Here is a 13,442-nt window from a genome sequence, read left to right as displayed (position 1 = left end):
TGGTGGGGGGGGCTGGGAAGGTTGGTGTCTTTTAAAGCAGCAGAGCAGAAATACAGAAGACCAAACCCGTCCTTGATTTGGGACCTCAGAGTTCAGTTCATGTAGTTGAACAACTTTGACTCGCGTAAGCAGAAGGACAAAGCGAAGTACGCTAATGAATGCCTCACCTTCTGGTTATAGTGCTTTGGTTGGTTGTTGTGGCAACACCCTCAACTAACGGATCAGAACTCATTTAAGCTTTTAGCACTTTCAAGGTTGGAAATGAGTTGTGTATGGTACTATTTATTTATGTTTAACAGAAAGAAAAAAGGCTGACAAAAATGTGTCACAATTCTTCAACTACAGTGTTTTTTTGTGGGTTTTTTTTTTTTTTTTTTTGCAGAATAACTCTTAGAAAATAAAAAAAAATCTTTGTTTACAAATAATTAGTTATCCAACAACACTTGGATAAATAATTGTGGGCACCCCTAAAAGTTTAAATAGATCTAAATGTCTACAAACCTTTCATCAACAATCAATAATTTTCTGTTTCTCCTGGGTAATAATGCGACATGATTCTGACCCACTTTTCTTCTGACAAGGCAGGAGGAACTCTCGTAATTATCTTTGCCCCACGAATAGTAACAAGAATAGCAAGGAAAGTCATAATAAATCTGCCGCAAAGAGTGGCGACTTGAAATGAACAAGTCTTCCTAACAACAATTAGATCCTGTCTCCATGACCACCGTATCCAACATCAATGAAATTGATTTTAAGGGTTTTTTGTGTACATCTTTCCCAGGATAAAGCAATTTTAACCCAAAATTGTAGAATTGTGTTCTATTTAGCACAGATTTTGAGTGAATTTTTTTCTAAAGCAGCAAAAACATAACGTATAAACAGCCTATTTTAACACAATTATGCACACACACACACACACACACAATGTGATAATGTCACAGATTGACCTACTCCTTAAGAGTCACATAGAAAGCAAAGAACACTTCTCAGTCCCTCCTTCAGTTTCCTCTTCCACTTGTCATTATTCTTCTCATTCTCTCCTGCTTCTTCTCCTTTTGCTATCATTTTCCTTTTCACCTGCAGCACTAAGCCTCTCTTCCCCCAGCTCTCCTCTTTCTTTACCCCCACCCTCCCTCAGCCCTTCTCCCTCTGCTTCCATATTGATTTACTCGACATCCCGCGGTCACATTCTTGTGGCGAAGGTTTCCGGCTGAAAACCCCCTGACATTTACCTCGCAGTCACAACGTGGCTCATTTAAACTTCGCAAAACGGGACGATTTTACATGTCAGCTACCCCCATCCACACCCCACAAGAAGTAATGGCCAACTGCAAATATTTCTAACAAGGTACTGGAGCAATTTAATGTTTTTGGGTTGTTTTTTTTTTTTTTTTTGCGTAGGGTAAATAAAGGACTGGAGTGTCTTAAATAAGCATCAACATTCGTGTCCTCCTTGTTCACATTCATGGATTTTCACTCCTTCTTGACTCCTCTTATGTCTCAGATCTTAAGTGGGGTTCAACTGAGTGGGAATTAGTGAGACAGTGCTTTTGTAAGGTCATGTAAGACACACATGCAGATTAATAGACCAAACATCTGAAGGCAGGATGGGGACGCCTACCGAGAGGAAAGTGGGGACCCAAAGGCTGCACCCTGCTCTCACCCAGCGGCGCTGCAAGGAAGGAACCCAAATTTACCAACGTGGGTGGGAGGCAAACACTCACACACACACACACATACACACCCACAGGAGACGCAGGTGTGAGCAACTGGGAAGGGCTTGCCACAGCAGGATCCCCGGCAGCTCAGCTTAAAGGGAAACGTGGTGACGGCTGTGAACAAGAAGCTACTTTCTGTCCTCATTCTGGATTTAGTGCCGCTGGTTACAGGTTCATCTCAGCAAATGAGATTATTATTGAAAACGTATTTATTTCAGCCATTTAACTGAATTTCAGATTCATTAGTGTTATGTTGCATGTCTATATATTTCTGTTAATTTTACAGCTAAAAGAAACAAAAAATCCAGTTTCACTGAAAATGTGAATATTACATCAGATAAATAAAAAAAAATATGTGTATATCACAAAAATGTTGGACTCTAGTAAGTGTACACCATATGCATTCAATACTTGCCGTATGCAGTGTGGCATGTGGTTCTGCTGAGGTGTTAAGGAATCCCAGGTTGCTTCAATAGTGGCCTTCAGGTCGCATTGCATCATTGTCTCTGATGTCTCTCCTCTTTGTTTCGGTCAGGACAGTTTGCAGGCTAGTCAATAAGCATGACATCTTGGTGTGAAAAGCAGGTATCTGGACTTTTATTTGTACATTTAGCAGTGTAGGCTGGTGGCAAGTCCAGCTGGGAATTCAACCAGCATCTCCGAAAAAATTGACAACAGAGGGAAGTGTGAATAGAATATAGAATAGAAGTACTTTATTCATCCCAGCAGGGAAATTACTTTGCAGTTAAAGCATAGAGACAAGACACAATAACAACTACCACTGAGTAGTAGTTGTAGATAAAATAATAATTTAAAAAAAAGTGATTAAAAAAATATTTATTTTTTTTCTCATCAGTTTTTTCTTCCTCAACTTTCCATCAGTGTGCTCCGGCACAGCACTCCAATCAGCCAACATCTTTGGCAATAAAGTACTTGCTACTTACTCTTGTTGTGTAGCGTGTCGCTTACTATTTACTAGACAGCTTTCAAGCCAGAAGTCTTTCCCATAATTGTTTAGGCCGTAAAATAGCATTACTGTCAGTAACGATCTATTTTTAATGCTTTGATGTAATATCCAAACCCTCCGAGAAACAGTTTCATGTTTTCACAGGCTGTAGTAATGTTTCATGAGTGTAAGCACCAAAATAGACACAATTTTCATGATACTGTACTTGATTTGAGGAAAATAATCCTTCCGGATTAAATTTGTCTTAACAGTCCAATAATTTCAGCAACTCTCCATCGAGGAGCAAGAAAATTGTTCCATGATGGAGAGGAATCATCGTGCAACGCAAGAAGCAGAGCTTTTGCAGCTCATAATCAATTCACAATTGACTCCAATCTATTTACGGACAGCAAATAAAGACGAAGAATTTCATCGTCTGTTGCTGGAAAAAGAGAAAAATAGAAGAATTTTTTTCAGTTCCTCGGATTAATTGACTCGAGCGCTTACACAAACACTTTGTGGCGTAATTGCTTAATGATACAAGTCTGAGTGAGATTTTCTTGGCGTCCTCTCACTCCTCTGCCGTCGCTGTATGACTGAGGCAGTTAATGTGCTCAGGAGCCAGCTGTCCCTCAAATAACATACTCAATAATTCATGCTGCAAGGCACACACGTACACACGCGTTTGTGTGCGTATTTGTGTAGATGCGGGTCAGCTTATCGGTTCACCAACTCTTGTATAAACCCAAAAAGAAGGTTGCAACTGTCAGTGTAAGTGCTGACAAGCCCTGGACAGAGCTTCTGCAGGTAATAGAAAAAAAGAAAATAATTAATTAAATCTCTGATTTAGAGATAGTCACAATACGTTAGAGTGTGACAGTTAGGCAGAGTGTGTGTGCTGCTATTGGGGGATGAGATGTGTGTGTCCTCTTTACTAATTGAAATCAGATCTCTCATGTGTTGAGCCAGCAGAAGTGGAGCAGTAAATCCATCATGTCGGAACAGGCCGACCTTCTCTCTCAAACAGTCCCAAGTAATCCCCCACTCTCCTCTCTCCCTAAGAATGCTTAGATTCAGCTGAAACTTGGATAGCACTTTAATTAGCGAGAAGAGACTGCATGCCGAGTTCAGGCATCAGACAAACTAAAAGATAAGAATTGAGGAGATGAGATCATCAGACATATTTGCTTATTCTTTGGCGGAAAAACAACAAAAGGAAGAAAAAAACAACCCAGAGGTAGTTTTGAATTCTGTTTTTCACAGCGACTCACACAAAGTGGTTCAGGCAGCACTTGGATGGCAATTTTCGTTTGCTGTGAAGTGAAATTACTGTTTTCGTCAAGTCATGGTGGCTTTGAAGAGAGAAATGGCAGCCTCTGTTGCCTGTCGGAAAGGGACACAGCAGAAATATTTTACTCAGAACGATGTTGTTTCTTTGACCCGATCACAGGGGCAACACAACTTAACTCCTTTGTCAGTTCCTCCGTCTGCTGCTGTCATCCTAAAGTGTCTTAGGAACTGTGTCCACATCCAGCTCACTGGAAACATTGAAAGAACAGGATAGCAGTCAGTGTTTGGAGTGAAATTAATAGAAACTGTTGAAATGGTAAAAAAAAAAAAAAACAGAATTCTGTCTCTTAAATGTCTTTAGCATTTTGCTTTAGCAAAAGCATCTTAAACTCAGTTGCAGGTGTCGCCAGTGATAACTTTGGTTGCCGTTAGTGGAACTCAGAATAAAATCTAATATTAATTGTTTGCAGGATGAACAATGTAGATCTATCAAGCATCTGTAGATACGTTTACTGGTCAAAGGAGAAATGGTAGGGTAGAAAATGTTCAGAAATTCCCAAAATGAATTGCATGTTGGAAAACTAGTGGGGTTTGCTAATTGGAGTGTTCAGTCACTAGGGAGACTACGCTTTAGCAAGGTTGCATTATAACCTCTATTGCTCTATATTTTGAAGCATTTGATGAAATAAAAAATGAAGTGCAAATCATCACTTTGGATGCGTGCCTGCCACTGAATTCTATATGCAAGGCAGCCATATTGGATCTTGAGATCAACGTTGGTGACAAACCTTTGACTTTCCCAATCACAGCTCCAACTTTAAGGCACCTTTCATTCAACTTTTCCAACAACAAACGTGGAAATGAACATTAAAAAAAATAATAATTTGAAATTACATTCTTCAAGCAGTCAAGTGGTGCAATTGTATTAGGCTTGGATTTTTTTTGTGTTTGTTTTATTGTTTGTTATAGAACACAGCAACACGAAAAGGTCCACGTCCACATCAGATTTTTTTATTTTTATTGACTGTATGTTTTGCATCATTATCCTCCTGAAAGACCCAACAAACACCAATTTTCAGAGTAAGGTTCCCAGGGAGAAATGAGAAAAATATGGATTTATTGCAATTGATACCATCATTGTAATATTTAACAATAATATTGACATTGTAAAAAAAAATCCAGTATCATATATGTAGCTCTGTTGCTATAATTTAGTAAAATATTGATATTTTTATCTATAAAATTCACATAAAGACACAAATATACATACTAAACCACAATGTATTCTGTATATTTAACTAGAGAGGAACAGACATATAAAAAGTTGCATGACCATACACACAAACATTTCATATTCTGATTTATAACCCTGCTGTTCTCTTTTATATTGAACCTTCAAAATCCAGACTTTTTTAAAGCCTTTGACGTAAAATAAATAAATAAATAAATGGTTCTGTATGCCCACGAGTCTGGCATGAAATTAAAAAAAATAAAAATCTTCAACTTGAAATGAGTCACTGCTGTAAAGAAACTCTGCTACAACAAGTGATACTTGTTTTAGTTCTGCCTGCTTTTGTAGAACTTCGGCCGTGGGGGAGAGTGTTTGATTTAAAACCAAATAGCAAAAAACACAAATGTAATATAAGTCTGGGCATTTTTAGAAGCTGACAGAGTTCGGTGTTTGCAGTCAGATAGAGATAGTAACCCTTTAACCTGCATCAAGAATGCACCATAAAAAAGTCTTTGCTGTCCAAAAAAAAAAACACCCCTTGGAGAAAGGCTAGATATTTTTTTCCAGTGATCTCACAGGTAAAAAGAACTCCTGAAGAAATATTGTGCTCCAGTCAGTATTTTAGACCAGCCAAGGACATTTTAGAAATACTTGTCCTTGGCATTTTAGAAAATCCTACATATAGGCCCTCAATAAGACAAAAACAATAAAGTGAAGCAAGTGTGTGAAAAAAAAGCTTCATTTTTGCACGAAGCAAAAATGTTTCTTATAACATTGTCCATGCTATTAGAAACATGGACAATTTTTGCACATCTCCAAAGATTTCAGCCAACAAACTTGGAAGTGAACATTTAAAAAAAAAAATTTATTACATTCTTACATTACATTTTTTTTCTGCAAAGGAGTAATATATGTGTCGGTACTTCAGCAGAAAAGCATAAATTGAAAGACATCAGAACAATATTTTTTGAAAAACGAAAAGTCAATTTCAAAATCAGATCTTGTTTCTCAAACAACTGTAGTCTGTTCAGTCTGTCATCTACCTGATCAGTCAGAAAAAAATGATACTTTGCTTTTCTTACTTCGCAACACTTTTGAATTGAATTACTACATTCAGAAAGTTAACAGTAGATTGTTTTTGTGTATACTGTTTAAGTGAAATGATTCTTTGTACACCCATGAATGAAGCAGAAGTGACAGCTCCTGAACAGCAAGCCATTCAGTCTGACTCAGAGAAACTGGAGGGCACAAAGGAGGCAACATCAAAAGAGATGAGGAAGGAAGACTGAGCAGGAGGTCTGGTATTATGGTGGAGGTTAAAGCACAAAAAAGAGTTTTCACAACATGAAAATAGTTGTTTCTGTTTCATGTTGTGTCTCAATGACGCTTTTATCACATTTTGTCGCTCTACAAACACACATTTCAATGTATATTGGTGGGATTCTATGTGATAGACAAACATAGAAGTGTCATTGTGAAGTGAAGCGATATAAAGATCTGAAAAGTGTGGCATGCACCAGCGGTTATTCTCCTTTCCTCTTATATGCAATGGTAGTTTTGTAATTGGGTCATATGGGCAGTTACGCATGGTGACATTAGAAAGGGAGTGAATGCGAACCGGATGAAAACAAAATAACCTTTGCCTTTGCAAATAAAATTTGCCTTCAGTAATCATCATATGTCAATAGTTTATTTGTATTAGAAGAGCTATTTATGTGGTTGAAAGTCACACTACACAACACCCTGAATACATCATAACCAAGGCGAAAGGCAGCGTCATGCTGTGGGGGGGGGGACACTTCCCTTAAGCAGGAAGAGGGAAAGTGTAAGATTCAAACAGAGGATAAATGGAACTTAATACAAGGCACTTTAGAAAAAAAGCATGTTAGGGGATGAAAAAGACTTTACAAAAGTGGTGGGAAAACAACTTTAAACACAGCCAGAGCTAAATCAAACTGAGGATCTCTGAAAACATCTTAAAAGCTGTCATTCACAGAAGCCCTCTTCCCATTTTGACTTCATTTCAGAGAGCTTGTACAGAAAGATGTGCCAAATTCCGACTCTCAATATGTGCAAACTTGTGAAGACAATATGCCAACAACACAAAGCTGTTATTGCAGCAAATGGTTAGTTTTAGAAAGTATTGACTCATGGAGGCTGAATACAAATTATACACCACTCTGTATTTGCTCTGTTACATAAAATCATTGAGGTTTGTGGTGAGAAAGTGACAAAAGGCTAAAAAGTTCAAAGGGGTATGAGTAGTCATGCACGACACTATTTGTCGAGATTAGACACAAAAAAGCATAGTAATAAACAAAAAAAGGCTTAAAATGTTTGAGAAACAGTCAGTCCTCCGCTCTGTGTGTTTTCCACTAATTATAAGAATATTCATCTGCCATGAAGGCGTCTCAGGGGACGGGAGCGTGCCTCTGTTTGCGTGCGTGTGCATGCGTGTGTGTGTGTGTGCATTGGATGAGCTACAGACAGAAGGGTGGGCGGAGTGGGAGCAAAGCTGGAAAAAAACAATTCCATCTGCTTTGGGTCAGCAAAAATACTTTACAGCTTGTCATGAGGAGGCAGTAATGACATCTCTAAAAGGCAGCACACTTGAGTGGTTCACACGTATGAAAATACACAATCATCTGTTCAGCTTGCAGACGTATCATCTGTTCAGCCCTGCTTGGATTGGAGGACTCATACACACACACACACGCAGACTTACACACCGCACCAGCTTTAATCTGATCTTTAAACACACCGGGGATCATCAAAGATCGCCCAGATATCTATGTGATAACAAAATCTATTATCACTGCATCATGTTGAATCAGCACACGTTACCTCAGTCCACACAGAGGGAATGCTAATGAGGATGCAGATCAGTGGTTTCAAAGTGCCTGAGGGTTATGTTATATTCTTCCGCCAAAGGAGTGCAAGCTCAAACTGTGGAGTAACACCGCCACTGAGAGGTTCCTGCAAAAGCTGCACAGACAGAGCGACGGAGCGGGAGGGCGGGTCGCGCGAGGTAACATCACAAAGGACTAGGCTGTATGGAAATGGTGTAAGGTTCTGCATTCATTAAGCTAATAATTAATTTGGAGTTCATCTTTAGAATAACTAAACTCTTAGGTGATTTTGCTCCCAAAAAACAACTGATGGATTTGTGAACAACAATGTTGCTGCTCCAATATTTCATCAGATCCTCTCAGTGAGACATGAAAGCATTGCAACGTTTTATTTAGTTGTTTTTTTTTTTTGTAAACGGTCATGGTGCAAGCATGCAGTAACGCAGTGAATGGTAACAGCTGATTTAAAACACACTAAGAGGCTCAAGATCACTCCTTAGCTGCACTAAGGAGTGCACTCCTTAGTGCAGCTAAGGAGTGATCTACAGAGAATCAGCAGACTGACCTCCAAATGCACATCAGGCAGATTGGACACTTGAAACGGGACATTCGTCTGAGGAGTTTGATTTAAAACATTCTAAAATGTTGGCGTTACATTAATCAGTTAATTAATTTAATTTTTTTTTTCTTTTCTTGCATCTTTTTATTTCTTTACTTGAACATGTCCTCTTGCATTTTCTCATTTCAAGACAACTTTGTTGTCCACCTTTATAATGAGGGGAAATTTTGCAAAGCCTCATGAGGTCAACAAAACAAGCCATGAGTTTCCCCCCCCCTAAAAGCTCAAGCAGGATGATCAAGAGCTAAATCTCAACAGCTAGACTAAAACCATGTTAACGTCTTTCCTTTAGCAGACTGACAAGACTGAGAACAGCTACTGTATGGAAAATGTTGCCTTGTGCAAAAGGTTATGTGCACTGTCAAAAGGTCCTACTGAGACTTGAACTCAAATCACTTGTTTCAAAGGTCAGAGTGCAAACCATTACACCATACAACTAATTCAGACCAGCGACATGCCGTCACATTTGTGTAATAACTTACCCTTCACCGTTAGATCTGCCAATAGTCTTGAACGCTTTATTTAAGCCTTGACTTTGTAATCTACTTGTACTGTCTGTTTAATCTATTGTGTTTTATTCTTATATGGGTTTTTTTCTGTGGTCTTAAGAATACTGTGCAGCACTTTGGTGCACTTAATAGCTGTTTTTGAAGTGCTTTATAAATAAATTGACATTGACATACATGACAAAGTGATTGAAGATTTGAAGCAGCCTTGATTTATTAATAGTTTTCAAGCATAATTATAGCAATGATAAAGACATGTAAAATACTCTGCTGGTGTATTTTGACATCTAACTAATCAGTTTTAATGTGGCTCTGCATTGCCAGACTAAAGCACAAAGCTGCAGTCTGAACGAGTGCAGCTTTGACCCCCAGAGGGAGGTCAAAGCTTACTTTTTTACAGAGTCTGTGAACTTCAGAGCATTTCATATGACTGTCCTTCTGTCAGGCCAATATTGACTGGCTTTTACATGGTTTCTGACAGATTAAAAAAAAAGATGTTCCGAAAGATTTACCAGTGACTGTCACTGAAAACTTTTATTTATTTTTGACGAAATACTGCAGTTAGTTGTTTGGTCACAACACATAAAAATAGATAACTACTGTAATTTCTCCACTAATGTGTGAGGAAAATGATACAATTAACATTGTTTGTCCTTGCAAATGTTGTTTTCCACCATCTGGGGCTGGCACATCAGCTGATAGGATAAAAGATTTGAAATCATTTTTGTGCTATTGCCCTTTTGTGGGCTTTTAATCTCTACGTTTTCTGACCCCTCTTCTCATTTTGTTTGTTTGTCTTGTCTCATTTAATCTTCTTGGTGTCGATGTGATCTTTATGTCACCTGTGGTTGATCCCAGTTTGCTTCCAGATCTCTAATTATGGTGCCTTTAGCAAAGTGTCTAAATCACATTGTCCATCCTGCTTCCAGGAATCCAGTGCCTATGCAATAAAACATCCATGTCTATTCTACTCAGGCTTTTTTTGTCAGAGAAAGTGCTTTTTGAATTGTGAATGTGCATGATTAAGTCAGGATTTGAGTTTCACCTCTTTCATGAAATTACTGAAATGTAACCTTTTCAATGAGATTCTAATGTAGCAAAATCAAACCGTCTTATTTAAAAAAAAAAAAAACGCTAGCAAAAGATTTACCTGATGGAAACAAAGTTTAAGGTACAACAGAATTACTAAGCCTTCTGTCGCAATACCTACATTGTCCACAGGGTGGAAGCAGAGGTCTTCAGATCGTCAGCTCTGCCTTTTCTCTTGTCTGAATAAAACAACACAACGGCTTGTTGTTCTCTCTTTATTATTTATTTAAGATTAGAAACACAAAAACAAAATTTTTAGCAAAAGATTCATATAAAACAATGATAACAGTATTAAGTTTTTCTGAGCTACGCCCTCAGTTTCTGCTGACGTTGGCACCGCGCTACGGGAGTTGTATCTGAGGTGTCTTAAACCTGAGTTTAGGAAGCTTGTTATTTACATCAAAGATAATATCTGAGGCTGCAGTGACAACAGAATGATTTGTAGTTTTGTGCATCCATGAATTCTAGCACTTCTAGCTCCGGTCCGGTGGACCTGGTGCGGCCCGTTTTCCTCTGAGTAATAAATGTGTGGGTTGAGAGCGCACAGATGGGTATGAGAAAACATCTACAAAAAGCTAGTACAAAACTGGACCACACGGATTGGATTAAGACATATTTTTGTGTGTTTGGATGTGCAGTTGTTGGGGGTTGGGCAGAGGAAACATTTGGTCAGGAGAGAGGCGGCAGGGAGCGGGTGCTGACTGCGCTGCACTTTGCTCTGGATGGTGATGGAGGCAGCTGGGTGAGATGAGGTGAAGAGGGAGATGAGTGAATGGGTCCGCTCTGGTGGTCTCTCCGCCTCGCAGAGCGCTCCGAGTTGGGAGCTCCACCTCGGGGGCTGCGCTGCTGAGGAGGGGTAGCGGAGAGGCCTGGAAGACATTTCTGTTGGGAGGAAGCGTGGGGGGAATTAGGGTGACAGGCGGGGGAGGAATAACACACAGGTGCTGGGTGACGACTGGGTGACGGGTGGCGACCAGATAAGGAGTGACGGCTGGGTGAGGAGTGCCTCCCAGACACGGCACCCGTGGTGACTTTAGGTGATTTGGGTGTTTTGGGAGATTTAGGAACGGGTTGAGAGACGGGGGAGTTAGAGAGAGCTCCTTGGCTATGAGAGGTGGAGTCTCCATTGTTGGCAACTTTGTAGAGGAAGACATCGTACTGAAGTGGTGGGCTGACCTCCTGGTGCAGCTTGGCCTCTTTGGGTAGTAGCACTTCCAGGCCAATGGTGACTCCATCCTGATGAGGAAATATGATAAGGGGAAAAAAATAGGATGCAACAATGTAGGGAAAGTAAAAAAAAGATAAAATAAGGACTAAAACAAACAAAAAAAACCAGGGGTGGATTGATCATGTGACACAGTTCCTCAGTGCAGAACTAAAAAGAGAAAAGATGGAGGACTGAATGTAATTGTGTAATTTTAACTCAATAAAGTTTGGCTGAGAAGAATCAGAACTCCGTAAAGAGCAAGAGTGATGCCAGGGAAAAGCTACGTTTTATTTCTAAAAACTATGACTGCGAGGTGAACGGCAACAGCCTCCTTCCACACCATCAGCTTTAAGTGATGTTTCCCTTCAGAATTTCATTGGCTAAATTTTGAAAGCAACACTTAAGATTTCTTTAAGCCAAACAGTTAATAAATGGGAATTTGGAAGTTATATATCATATATCCATAAATAAATCCTAATATACAGGAGTTTGAACTGCAAGTATTACTTAAGCATACCACCAGATAGCAACATGGATGAATCAGAGGAGATTATAACTTGGTAACAAACACCATCACCTAGGCAGGGAAGTAGATACACAGGATGATTCAAGAATAGAAATAATATTATTTCTGTCACTAACACCATGTTTTTCAAATCTGGCAAAAACATGACAATTTGACGTTTATTCATTTATTTCCTTAGGCTTTTATAAAATAAAGAAAACCTTCTTACCAAGGCTAGAAAATAATGTTTAATTGACAATCATATTTTATGATGTTTCCTACATTAGATGGGATTTTGCATCTTCTAGTAAGTTCTATTAATCCAGAACGGATTTATCAAAATGAGGTGGAAATGCTGCTGTAGATAAATAGCTTGAATTTCACAGAGGATGTTGTTTTGTGCTTAAGCAGGACACCCATTATCTAATATTGCAGGTTTACTAAAGAACAAGACAAATCATTAGACCTTCTGAAGACTCAAATCAAGGTTTCTCTATTTAGCATTAAGAAAGGAACACACATTAGCACCGTTAGCACATTTTGATTGAAATGTGCTAACAGAGGATTAAATAAGCATACGCAGTTCTGGTTAGGAGTTTGACATACATCAAAGTCATTTTAAAACTTTGCATTATATATATATATATATAACTCATTACTTTTTTAGGAAGTAGTTATACAACAAACAGCTTCAATGATTCTTAAGATCAATTATATGGTTCCAACCTGCTAAAATAAGTATTAGTAGGCTGCAGAGAAACTGCATGATTTCTATACCCATCAACAAGCTTTTGGCAGAATTCTTGCTGGATTCTTCCAGACTGAACTGGAGACTCAACAGTGAAGCTGTCTAAAAGAAAGGACGGAGCAGACTGGACTTCTTGAGGAAGATCCTTCAGTGTTTGCAGCAAGATCTTTTGTCAAGAGTGTTATGTCTTCTGCCATCATCTGTTGGGGCAGCAGCATCGGAGCCAGGGACCTAAAAAGGTCCAGTAATCTGATGAAGAAGGTTGGTTCTGTTCGGACGACTGTGGAACCTCTGGAGATGATGATGCAAAGAGGGATTTTATATAAAATCAAGAAAATTGTTGGCAACCTTGGTCATCCTCTGCATGACAATGTCATACAAAGACAGTGTCTTTATTCAGAGGCTTCTTCAAATTTGCTGTAATACAGACCGCTACAGGAGATCCTTCCTGTCCACAGAATCAACAACATCTCTTTAAATTACCTTGAATAATATGAGCTACAACTTTTATTGTCCTTTGGGATTAGCAAAGTATTTATGCATTTGAATGTGTGTTTGGTATCAGCTATTGTTTGGCTAAAATATCCAACTGACTCCATGTCTCTGCTGTCTAACCATTAATTCAAGATGAAGTTGAATAGTTTGGAGTTGGTCTTTAATTATTACATTCGCTTTGCGCAATGTGTGAATAACACCATCCCACCCATACCATAATACTGCACCGCCACACATTA

This window comes from Xiphophorus couchianus, chromosome 13 (assembly GCF_001444195.1).
Source record: "Xiphophorus couchianus chromosome 13, X_couchianus-1.0, whole genome shotgun sequence".
Classification (NCBI taxonomy): Eukaryota; Metazoa; Chordata; class Actinopteri; order Cyprinodontiformes; family Poeciliidae; genus Xiphophorus; species Xiphophorus couchianus.
Note: the sequence above shows the minus strand (reverse complement) of the source record.